This window comes from Carcharhinus amblyrhynchos, chromosome 16, assembly GCF_965287045.1.
Source record: "Carcharhinus amblyrhynchos chromosome 16, sCarAmb.v2.hapA, whole genome shotgun sequence".
Classification (NCBI taxonomy): domain Eukaryota; kingdom Metazoa; phylum Chordata; class Chondrichthyes; order Carcharhiniformes; family Carcharhinidae; genus Carcharhinus; species Carcharhinus amblyrhynchos.
In genome coordinates this window covers 34,567,892-34,581,283 of record NC_137339.1, presented here as the reverse complement: position 1 = coordinate 34,581,283, position 13,392 = coordinate 34,567,892, and positions in this window count along the sequence as shown.

Genomic DNA, 13,392 nt, shown 5'->3' with positions numbered 1-13,392 from the left:
CTCCCAGGGTTTCTGCACCCTTTCTTTAGTTTTTGTTTTCTGTGCAGGCACGTGGGACCTTTGTCTTCAGCTCCAAGTCTTGTTGGTTATGCACAAGGGCCTGACTACCATAAACAAATCTGAACCACATGAACATTTGCGTCTCTTTTTCAACCAGCACAAGCGCAGGAGGCCCAAGATTCATCTGGTCCTCCTGCCAACCACAGAGCTGAAGACAAAGGTTAGTTTTAGCTTAATGACATGAAATTTGAATCATTTTGAATTTATTTTTTGTGGCACACTTTTGGTGAGTGTTCATGGCACACCAGTGTGTCACGGCATACTGGTTGGCAATCGTTGGCATTGAGGGTACAAATAACATCCCAAAAATAGCTGTAAAGCAGAAAATCAGAAAAATTGCTATCACCAGGGAAGTGGTAATAAGCAAATTGTTTGGGCTGTGGGCAGACAAATCCTTGAGTCCAGATGGACATCATCCTGAAAGAATTAAGATAGTTGATTGGTTTTAATTTTCCAAAGTTCCCTAGATTCAGGGAAGGTTCCATTAGAATGGAAAATAGTGAGTGTAGCTCCTTTATTCGAAAAGGAAAGGAAATGGAAAGCAGGAAACTACAGACCAGTTAGTTTAGCATCTGTCAGAGGGAAAATGTTAAAAGCACATATAAAAGATAGCAGGGCACTTAGAAAACTTCAAAGCATTTAGGCAGAGTCAAAATGGTTTTGTGAAAGGGAAATCACATTTAACCAATTTATTGGAATTCTTTGAAAGAGTAACATTTGCTGTGTATGACAATGGATGTACTACATTTAGGTTTTCAGGAAACATTTGCTAAAGTGCCACATCAAAAGTCATTGCAGGAAATAAGAGCTCCTCGTGTAGGGGGTAAGATATTGGCATGGATACAAGATTGGCTAGCTAACACAAAATGGAGAGTTGGCATAGAACTATGGAACCACAGAACCTACAGTGCCGAAGGAGGCCATCCGGCCCATCATGTCTTTTTCCGGTTGGCAGGATGTAACAAGTGGTATGCCACAGGAATCAGTGCTGGGACTTTGACGTTTTACAATTTATACCAGTGCCATAGATGAAGAGACTAAAGGTGTCATTGCAAAATTTGTTGAGGGCACAAATATAAGTTTGAAAGGAAGTTGCAAAGAGGATGTAAAGAGGATACAAAGGGACCTGGATAGGTTAGGCGAGTGGGAAAAGACCTGGCAAATGGAGTATAATGTGGCCAACTGTAAAATGATCCATTTTAGCAGGAAGGATAAAAATAAATTTATTATCTTAGTGGTGAGAGATTGCAGAGCTCTGAGATTCAGAGAAATCTGGGTGTCCTAGTGCATGAATCACAAAAGGTTAGTATGCAGGTACAGCATGTAATTAGAAAAGCTACTAAAATGTTATAATTTGTGAGGGGAATTGATTACACAGGAGGGAGGTTTATGCTTCATGCTTCAGCTGTGCAGAGCATTGGTGAGATCAAACCTGAAGTGCTATGTACAATATTGGTCTCCAAATTTAAGGAAAGATGCATCAGAAACAGTCTGGGGAAGGTTTACAAGACTGATACCAGGAATGGGTGGGTTATCTTATAAGGAAAGGTTAGATAGATTATGCTTGCATTCATGAGAGTTTAGAAGAATAAGAGGTGACTTGATTGAAACCTTTAAGATCCTGAGGGGTCTTGACAGGGTCGATGTCAACAAGATGTTCCACTTGTAGGAGAAACAAAAATAAGGGATAAAAATAAGGGATCGCTCATTTAAGATAGAGATGAGGAGAAGGTTTCTCTTGCAAGGGTTCATGCGCCTCCTCAAATGTCAGTGGAAACAGAGTCTTTGAATGTTTTTAGGGCCAACCTAGATAGATTCTTAATTAACAAGGGCTGAAAGATTATTGGAGGTAGGCAGGAATGTGGAGTTGAGGTTTTAGTCAGGTTGGCCATGATCTTATTGAATGGTGGAGCAAGTTTGAGGGGCAGAGTGGCCTACTCCTGCTCCTAACTCCTATATTTGTTTAGTTGTATGTTCACATGAGCAACAAAAGAATCGAGTTACAGGGACACTCTCCATCTAGCAGATGTAAGGACTACAGGGCTGAACTTTTCTGCCCTGGGATCTTCCAGTCTTGCTGAAGGATCCCCCCCCCTGTCAAAACCCCTTACCACCACCATCACCCCCCGACTCCCCACCGACTCTTACCACCACCTCCCCCTTCCCTGGCCACCACGATGGGCTTCCCAGTGACGGGTCAGGCGAGCTACACTAAATGATTTAGCCATCAGTGAAAGTGGAGGATCTTGCCAGCAGCCAATGATAAGCCAACAGCCCTGGTTGGAAACCATTCTATGATGGGGAGGGAACAACGTTACAGAAAATCCTGCCTGGAGGTTCAACATCCTTGCGGCATCCTTGGCTTCTCAGAAGTGTAGGACTTCTGCAAGTTCAGACTGGCAATGAGAGGTAGTCATAGATATTTGCAGCCTTCTATAATCAAAAAAGAAACCCTACAGTGTAGAGAGGGGCCATCTGGCCCATTGAGTCTGCACCAAACACAATCCCACCTAGGGCCTACTCCTATAACCTTACATATTTACCCACTAATCCCTCTAACCTACACTTCTCAGGACACTAAGGTGCAATTTTAGCATGGCCAATCAACCCAACCTGCACATCTTTGGACCGTGGGAGGAAACCGGAGCACCCAGAGGAAACCCACACAGACATGAGGTGAATGTGCAAACTCCATACAGCCAGTGACAGGAGCCAGGAATCAAACCCAGGTCCCTGGAGCTGTGAAGCAGCAGTGCTAACCACTGTGCTACCGTGCCGCCCGTCTAGAAAAAACTCGTAACTTGACCCCTGATGGCTGTGAATTACTAGTCAATGTGAAAGCCACGACTGCCTTCAGTTTTGTTCCTTTTGGTTCCTTCAAGAGCCTGAAACATAGCAAGGGTCTCCCAACCAGCTGCACACGAATGCATGGACTAGATGATGGATGGATTGTTTGCCAGGGCTGCTAGTAACGTCAACTTCCCCCGTGATGGCAATAGCCAGAACGAGCAGGCAGGCGGATCTGACAGAGTGTTGTTGATCACACACATATGGCAAGCTGTGGACCACCAGGTTAACCAGGAGTATTTGTCCACAGCAGGAATCTTCATTCCACAAAAATGCAGCTGGTGTGCACCCGAAAGGAAAAGATTCATGCAAGTGTGTGCCTGATTCCCTGGGCACAGTCTGCAACAATCCATGATTCCAGATGCTTCACTGCAAGCAGATTTAAGGGGTGGCTGTTAGAAGATAAAGAACACCCTCTGGCATGAGGGGAAAAAAGCAAAATTGTTGGCATATCCAAGAAAGCTAATTAATGCGTGTCTTTAAAAACAAAGAAAAACACTGTGACAATCAAACTGCAATGTACCTTGAAGATATTTTCTCAGACCCATCTTGTGCAGGCATAGAGAATGGGTGGGTCAGCACAGGGACACAGTGGTTAGCACTGCTCCCGCACAGCACTGTAAGAAATCTCACAACACCAGGTTAAAGTCCAACAGGTTTATTTGGTAGCACAAGCCACAAGCTTTCAGAGCGCTGCTCCTTCATCAGGTGAGTGACAGTTCTGTTCACAAACAGGGCATATAAAGACACAAACTCAATTTACAAAATAATTAGTATTCTCTTCCTGTTGGGGAACACTTCAGCATTCACGGGCATTCAGCCTCTGATCTTCGGGTAAGCTTTCTCCAAGGTGGCCTTCATGACACACGACAATGCAGAATCGCTGAGCGGGAACTGATAGCCAAGTTCCGCACACATGAGGACGGTCTCAACCGGGATCTTGGATTCATGTCACACTATCTGTAACTCCCACAACTTGCCTGGGCTTGCAAAATCTCACTAACTGTCCTGGCTGGAGACAATACACATCTCTGTAACCTGTGCTTAACCCTCTCTTCACTCACATTGTCTGTACCTTGATTATCTGTAAAGACTCGCATTCCAACCATTATCTTGTAAATTGAGTTTGTGTCTGTATATGTCCTGTTTGTGAACAGAACTCTCACTCATCTGATGAAGGAGCAGCGCTCTGAAAGCTTGTAGCTTGTGCTACCAAATAAACCTATTGGACTTTAACCTATGTTGTGATATTTCTTACTGTGATTACCCCAGTCCAACACTGGCATCTCCACATCATGGTTTAACAGCGCCAGGGATCCGGGTTCGATTCCTGGCTTGGGTCACTGTCTATGGGGAGTTTGCACATTTTCCCTGTGCCTGCATGGGTTTCCTCCCACATTCTGAAAAATATGCTTGTTAAATGGATTGACCATGATAAATTCGCCCTCAGTGTACCCGAACCGGCACTATTGAGTGTGATGACTAGGGGACTTTCAGAGTAACTTCATTGCAGTGTTAATGTAAGCCTATTTGTGACCAATAAATAAACTTTAATGGTGTTGGTAAAGCAGTGGCTAACGTCGATGTTTCAGTGGGATTGTGCATATCAACTACCCCAGTCCAAAGCCAGCATCTCCACATCATGACTACCCTTTTTGGGCACCAGACTATTTGTTCATCAAAACTGGTGTTCATCAATTTAGTTATTTTAATGAAGCTTCTACTTGTCTTTGCCCCTCATCCGCCATCTGATGCAGCTCATTCCCGCCCTTCACCGCAAAGTTTTGCCTGGCCAGACTGACATTGCATAATTGGCCCTAACATGTCTAAGCGCAAAATGTCAATTAATCAGGTTTCCCTGACAAACTAAATCTGGTCTGCAATTTGATCAGTGAAGACACACACGTTGAAAACTAATTTACTTTGATACATTCCTGTCACATCAGATCCTGTTTCTGAGAGACAGAACTGAAGATCAGCATAAATTGCTGGAGAATTGAAGTATGCTTGAGAGCCGATTTTGTTTTATAATGACAGATTGCATATGCAGGGTCATTTATTAAATTAGCTCAATAAAAGGGAATCATAATCTACTTCAAGTATTTCAGAATCTTACACAATGCAATAATATGTGAGGCATTTAACTGCAGGAAGCATTGACAGTAAAGCAACTGCAAAAATGATGGATATATTCCAATAAGCAGACTGTATTTTAGCCTTGCGACACCCTGGGAATGAAGTGTCTGGTAGCACATGGGAAACCCAAGGATAAGTACAATGCCTCTGTCGCTGGCTTTCTAACTCCACTCCACATTATCATTCAGAGTAGATGGAGAAAAACTGTTCCCACTGGTGGAAGGATTAAGAACGAATGGGCACAGATTTGAGGTAATTGACAAAAGAAGCAATGGAGACATGTGGAGAAACCTTTTCACACAGTGAGTGGTTACAGCCTGGAATACACTGCCGAATGGTATGGTTCAACTGAGGTATTGAAAAGTGATTTGGATTATTTTCTGAAAAGGAAGAATATTCAGGGTTATGGGGAGAAGACAAGGGAGGTGATGGCCCCAATGGTATTATTGCTAGACTACTAATCCAGAAACTCAGCTAATGTTCTGGGGACCCGGGTTCGAATCCCACCATGGCATTGAATTCAGTAAAAAAAAATCTGGAATTGAGAATGTACTGATGACCATGAAACCATTGACAGTTATCAGAAAACCCCATCTGGTTCACTAGTGTCCCTTAGGGAAGGAAATCTGCCATCTTTACCTGGCCTAGCCTACATGTGACTCCAGAGTCACTGCAATGTGGTTGACTCTCAACTGCCCTCGGGCAATTAGGATTGGGCAATAGGTACTGGGCATTCAGCAATTGCCGTGTCCCACGAACAAGTTAAAAAAAGGATTGACACTAGGTGCATTGTTCATTCAGAGAGCCAGTGTAGACATACACAGAATGACTTCCTTATGTGAGGAAACAATTCTGTGATCTTATCACATCTGGGTTTCCTGAACAATTAGTGTGAGTGGTGGGTGATGATTGTATGAGGCAATTTCAACTTCATTATTTAAAGAGACAGTCCAAACATACAATTTGATGGAGTTGAGGTTGGAAGCACAACAGAAAGTGCCATTGTTGGAGTCCAGACTTCCAAAGGATGTGTCTTGTCTTAGTGACACCTCACTGGATGTGCTGCTGAGGGCTGTAAGAGCCTAGAGGATTATAATGTTTTTTACTGAGCAGAAGAAAACACCTGCCAGTGAAAGCAAGAAGGAATGGATGCTCATGAAGTCAACAGCAGGAATGTGGTACTGTTACTTTGATGTAATGGGCTATTGTGACTCTGCAAAAGTAACTTCGGTGAGTTTTCCTGACCAGTTCCTCACATCTCCCAGATTGGCACTTATGGAGGAGAGCCATGGCGGAGACGAGTGTCATCATTGTCCTCTGCAATGGTGAGAAAAGCAATCTAGTCAGCACCATCATATCAGTAAGTCCACCTTCCACCAGCGCTAAGGCATTCAACTCAGAGGGGCCTTGCACACATTAAGAGTGAGCAGCACATCATGGAGCAAGTAAGAGAGGCAGAGTCAGCTGTGGGCAGCCCCTGAGGAGGATGGAGGACAGACACAGCCATGCTCAGCTGCACAGACATGGGATTGACAGCAGCAAGGGAAGCTGTGCGCCCAAATGTTGGCATTCTCTGAGATAGTATGGAATCTTGGGCAGAGTTTGGAGGGATCCATCCATGAGACATGCATCACTTTGTCTCAGGTGCATGAGCACATGAGCTAACCAGCCAGAGGGTGAGCAACTTCTTGGTGTGGTATCAAGCTGAGTGGGTGTAGGAGCAGCAGATTGGTAGGCACAGCATGTCTACCACATTCTGTAGCATTTAACAGGGAGTGGCACTGGTGGTGCAAAGATGAAGGAACTTCATCCCAGGTATATCCCAACCGATGGTTGCCCCTCTCATTCAAGGGCTGAGGTTGGTAGTAATGAGCTGGAGGGGCTGCTCCTCATGAGCAGACTCTTAGGCACCTTTGACTATGGCATCATCAATGCAGGAAGGCCTTGTGACTGCTTTGGGTGGGGCAGCCTGTTGCCCATACTGGCATCACAATGATGGGGCTGAGTGCTATGGGGTTCTCAGCCATTTCCATGAACAGGAGCAACCTGCCTCCTACTGAGTCATGATCCCATCAGAGCAGTAACAGGCAGAAGGTGCCAAGCCCGTACTCCAGCTTTGTGGCTCAGTTGGATGACCTTTACTATGGGAAGTGATCATTTAGGATGCATCAGTGTAATGAAAATATGAATGGTTGGATGTAGGTGTGAGTGATTCTATTGATTGATGGCTGTAAGAAAGACAAATGATAGCATAGAGGAGAGACACAAATGTGTTTTAATTTAAATAGTTTGGCAGTTGAAGACTTGTCTTCGAAGGAATGTGGGGAGAAGAGCCCCTCAATGCTTTCTGTGCGTTCACTCCACCCTCTATGAAAAGATGTGTTTATGAGCTAATTGTCTTCCAGTACAGGGCATCCTCGGGAGACAAGTGTCTGAATTAGTGTGGCCCAAGACTCTCTTCTATCTGGTTTGATTCTTTGAGGCCTAAGCTGGACCTGCGGAGGACCTTGCAAGACTGGGTCACCCTGCTCCATTACTTCCTCCTCCTTTTTCTATGACGAGGTGTCCTTCTCCTCTGTTTCTCCTTCATCAAAGTAATTTACCTCTCTGAAGGGCAATATTGTAAAGAGAACAGCAAACCATTACAATTCAAGAAACCCCTGAGGTAGTGTACTATAAGGCAAACGCCCCCATGGTAGGTTTAGAGAGCAGGCAGGTGGGAGGAAAGGGGACAGGGGGTGCTATCTTAGGGGAGCTGCCCTTTGATGCACAAAGGGCACCTCCAAAAGATAATAACCACTCTTGCTGCTTTTTTAAAATAAATCTGCCTGTCCACTCCTGCCCAAATGCTCATGTATTATGATGTGGGCTGCATATTATCAGGGTCAATTGACTTGTTAACAAGCTCAATTCACCCTTTTTTTTGTAAATATGACAGGCAGGTGTCAATTTTGACATCTGCCCATCTATTTTGTTATGGGCTCAGCTTAGAGGTGGTTGGGAAGGTGGTGGGCTGGGTACACAGGCAATTTTAGGTTTCCCACAGCCACTCCCTCCCCTCCTTCCCAACCACACTGCCTCCCCACACCGCACCACACCACCACCCCCCCGCTCCAAGGGAAAACATAAGAACATAAGAAATAGGAGCAGGAGTAGGCCATCTAGCCCTTCGAGCCTGCCCCGCCATTCAATAAGATCATGGCTGATCTGTCGTGGCTCAGTTCCACATTCCCGCCCTCTCCCCATAACCCTTAATCCCCTCGCTTATCAAAAACCCATCAACCCGCGTCTTAAAAATATTTAGCGAGGCAGCCTCCACCACTTCAACGGGCAGAGAATTCCAGAGATTCACCACCCTTTGAGTGAAGAAGTTCCTCCTCAACTCCGTTCTAAACCGCCCCCCCCTTTATCTTGAGGCTGTGCCCCCTAGTCCTACTGTCCTTTCTGAGCAGGAGGAGTCTCTCCACCTCTATCCTATCCATCCCATTCATCATCTTCTACGTCTCAATGAGATCTCCCCTCATTCTTCTAAACTCTAACGAGTACAAGCCTAGTTTATTCAGCCTCTCCTCATAGCTCAACCCCCTCAACTCTGGTATCAGCCTAGTAAACCTCCTCTGCACTCCCTCCAAGGCCAAAATATCCTTGCGTAAGTGCGGCGACCAAAACAGCACACAGTACTCCAGCTGCGGCCTCACCAATGCCCTATACAGCTGCAGCAAGACCTCCCTACTTTTATATTCAATCCCCCTCGCTATGAAGGCCAGCATCCCAGTTGCCTTCCTGACCACCTGCTGCACCTGCAGGCTGGGTGTTTGCGACTCATGCACAAGGACCCCGAGGTCCCTCTGCACCGTTGCCTGCTGCAGTTTTTCGCCACATAAGTAATAGTCCTTCCTACCATTATTCCTACCAAAGTGGACCACCTCGCACTTGCCAACATTAAATTCCATTTGCCAGTTCCTGGCCCATTCGCCCAGCCTATCTAGATCCTTCTGCAGACTCTCCACACCCTCCGCACAATTTGCCGTTCCACCAATCTTGGTGTCATCAGCAAATTTCGACACCATACACTCGGTTCCCTCCTCCAGATCATCTATATAAATGGTAAATAGCTGAGGCCCCAGCACCGACCCCTGGGGCACTCCACTAGTCACCAACCGCCAATCCGAATAGCACCCATTAACCCCCACTCTCTGCCTCCTATTTGACAACCAATCCTCTATCCACGCTAACACCCTACCCCCAACTCCATGCCCCCTTACCATCTGCAATAACCTCTTGTGAGGTACCTTGTCAAACGCCTTCTGAAAATCCAGAAAGACCACATCCACCGGCTCTCCTCTATCCACCGCCCTAGACACATCCTCATAGAACTCCAATAAATTTGTCAGACACGACTTCCCCTTAACGAAACCGTGCTGCGTCTGCTCTATCAAGCAATTCCCCTCAAGATGCCTCGCTATTTCCTCCTTGATGACGGATTCTAACATTTTACCTACAACAGACGTTAAACTAACCGGCCTATAATTCCCTGCCTTTTGCCTGCCACCCTTCTTAAACAACGGCGTAACATTAGCTGTTTTCCAATCTTCCGGCACTTCCCCAGAATCCAGCGACATTTGGAAAATAACCACCAAGGCATCCACTATCACCTCCGCCATTTCTTTCAGAACCCTCGGATGCATTCCATCCGGTCCTGGGGACTTGTCCACAATCAGTCCCTCCAGTCTGTCGAGCACCGCCTCTCTAGTAACAATAATGTCATTGAGACCCTCCAGTCCTACCACCTTTCCATCGCTAACACCCGGCAAATTATTCACATCCTCCTCCGTGAAGACCGAAACAAAAAAGTTATTCAAGACCTCAGCCATTTCCCCATCCCCTACCACTAAGTCCCCCTTCTCATCCTCTAAGGGTCCAACGTTCACCCTAGCCAGCCTCTTCCTTTTTATATATTTATAAAAACTCTTGCTATCCTTTTTTATATTAAGCGCTAGCCCAGCTTCATAGTTTCTCCTACCCTTCTTTATCAACTTCTTTGTCAATCTTTGTTGACATTTAAACCTCTCCCAATCCTCTTCTCGCCCACTACTCTTAGCTACTCTAAACGCCTCCGCTTTTAATTTAACACTTTCCTTCACCTCCTTCGTTATCCACGGCTTATTACCTCTCCTCCTACGGTCCTTTTTAACCATCGGAATATATTTCTGCTGCGCACCAAGAAAGATCTCCTTAAACATCCTCCACTGCTCCTCAGCAGACCTGCCTTCCAATGTGCTCCCCGAATCAACATTGGCCAATTCTTCTCTCATCCTTCCGTACTCCCCTCTGTTCAAACAAAGGACCCGTGTCTGGGAACCCACTTTCTCCTCCTCCATCTGCACCAGAAACTCCACCATACAATGATCACTCTCCCCAAGAGGATCCTTCACCACAAGGTCCCTAATTCTACCTGTCTCATAACATAACACCAAATCCAAGATAGCTTGCTCCCTCGTCGGCTCCAACACACACTGTTCAAGGAAACTATCCCGGCAGCATTCCAAGAACTCCTCCTCGAGCCCACTGCGTCCAACATGGGTCGACCAATCAATATGTAGATTGAAATCCCCCATAATTATCGCCATTCCATTCCTGCACGCCGCACTTATTTGCACGTTAACAGCCCGCCCCACCTCCAGATCATTATTCGGGGGCCTATAGACGACACCCACCAGCGTCTTCCTCCCTTTGCTGTTCCTAATCTCCACCCACAACGATTCCACTCTCTGCTCCTTGGTTCCTATATCATCCCTTGCTACCACCCTGATGCTATCCTTAATCAGCAGAGCTACGCCCCCCCCTTTTTCCTCCCGCCTATCCTTCCTAAACACTTGATACAACATGCCTGACAGTAGCACATAAAATCCAGCCCATGGTTATTGAGGATTAGGGTGAATATTGGATGGGATAAACATAATGGGAGAGGACACTTGAAAAGGTTTAGCATTTCTGAAAGTGGACAGATCACTAGGTCTGGATGAATTATATCCAGACCGCTAAGGGAACAATGAAGCAAATAGCAGAGCTCTGACCATCATTTTCCAACCCTGTCTGGTTACAGATGTGGTTCTATTGAGCAGGGAGACATACCTTTGTTTAAAAAGACAGAAAGTGATAGCTCGAGTAAATGCAAGCCAGCCAGCTTTACCTTGGAGGTAGTCAAATTAGTAGAAAGAAATTCTGAGGCTCGGTATTAATCAACATTTAGAAAGGCAGAAATAATAAAGAACGCTCAGGATGAATTTGTTAAGGGAAGACCTTGCTTTTCAAACTTGATTGAATTGGAAATAACAAGGAGGATCAAAGAGATACCGTGTTTGGTGTAGTCTAAATGGATTTTACTGAGGCTTTTGACAATGGCAGACTGATCAGAGAAAAAAATCTGTGGGATCTGAGAGAAAGTGCATGCTAGATTGAAAATTAATTTACTGGTTGGAGGGAAAGAGTTAGAATCCATATAAGGCACTTTCAAGTGGAGTTTCACATGGTTAACTTCCTTGCTTTCATGGGATCTGTGGATGGTTAGATTTAAAAGTAGGAAATTCACAGATGATAGAAAAATTGTCTGTGTGGTCAATATTGAGGAAGAAACCAGCAGAAAGATATTGATGGACCCGTCAAGTGGGCAGAAAAGTGACAAAATGGATTTCAATTGTGAAAGATGTGAGCTAAAGCATTTGAGGAAAGCAAACAAGACGTATTGAATACTCGATAGGATACTGAGAAACATTAAGGAATAGAGGGATCTTGGGGTGTACATCCATCGATCTCTATATGTATCAGGGTAGATAAATCAGATGGTTAAGAAGGCAGACAGGATATTTTTCTTTATTAACCAAGATCTAGAAAATTTGAGCAAGGAGATTAATTTACGACTGTAGAAAATATGAGTTAGGGCAGAGTACTGCCAAGATTGGAGAACTTTAGCTACAAGGAAATATTGGATAAGTTGGGGTTGTTTTCTTTCATGCAATGGAGGTTGAGGGGAGATGTAATTGAGGTGCAAGAGACTGTGATTAAGTGAATCGGGAGGATTTAACTCAGTGAGGTCAATTTGAGGGGGTATAAATTGAAAGTAATTAGTGGACGAGGGATGTGGAAGAGATGCTCACAAGGATCTGGAACTCACTGCCTGAAAGGGTGGCAGAGGCAAATGCCCTTAAAAACTGAAAAAGTATTTGAATTTTAATTTGAGATGCCAGAATCTACAAGGCTATGATCAAGAGCTGTAAATTGGGATAACAAGGTCCCTTGTTTTTAATAAATTCGTTTTTAATAAAAATTGTTAGAAGTATCATTAAAGTGCAAAATCTATCTGATTATTAAAGGTCCTGATTACCTATACTAAAGCCAAGTGAAATATTTATTATTGATTCCCACTTTGCTAACAGAATATCTATGACCACACAGCTCAACTATTTGTTATATGCTTAATCTTCACTCTGTGTCATTGACAATTGAACTGAGCAATAAATTGATTTTCCAATAAACTGACTGTTAAAAGCATCCATTTCCAAATAAAATGGCCAGCCCAGATTTACAAAAGAAACATAAAAACTTGCATTTATGGAGCATGTTTATACATTAATATGCCCAAAGCTGTTTCACAGGTCCGTATTGCTGATGTTAGAGAATAGAGAGAGTTTAAACAATTTGTATTTTGTGGAAAGGGAATTGGAAATGGAGAAATTAGAAAATTAGATAAGGTGGAAAGAGAAAATGAAAGCGAGAGAGAAACAGAGAATTCCAGCTTAAAAGACTGACAATTAAAGGAGAGAGACACCAGAAGAAGGTGAGGAAGGACTTATTTCCAGACAAGAACCCAGTGGGGAGGTGTTTAAATTTATACAAGACCTTCTAATGTTTGAGGGAAAAAATGTGGAGGCATTCTATATTTTCTTTGAAAAAGCGGCTAAACAAATGAAATGGCCTAAAGAAATCTGGACATTACTAATATAAATTATGTTGGTAGGTGGAACTTATGAGATGTATGCATCATTGTTAGAAGAGGTATCTACAGAGTATAATGCAGTTACAAAGGTATCATTTGTGCTTATGAGTTGGTTCCTCAGGCATTCAGACAGAAATTTCACAATGCAAGGAAACAGTCTTGACAGGCCTATTTTGAATTTAAGAGGGCAAAGCAAAGTAATTTTGACCATTGAATGTGGATCTTGAAGGCAACATATGATGTTTTTAGAGAAGTAATTCCCTAAGAGGGGATTTTTATAGTAACTTCATTGCAGTGCTAATGTAAGCTTATTTGTGATACTAATAACTAAACTTTAAATTGTCTTGGAGGAA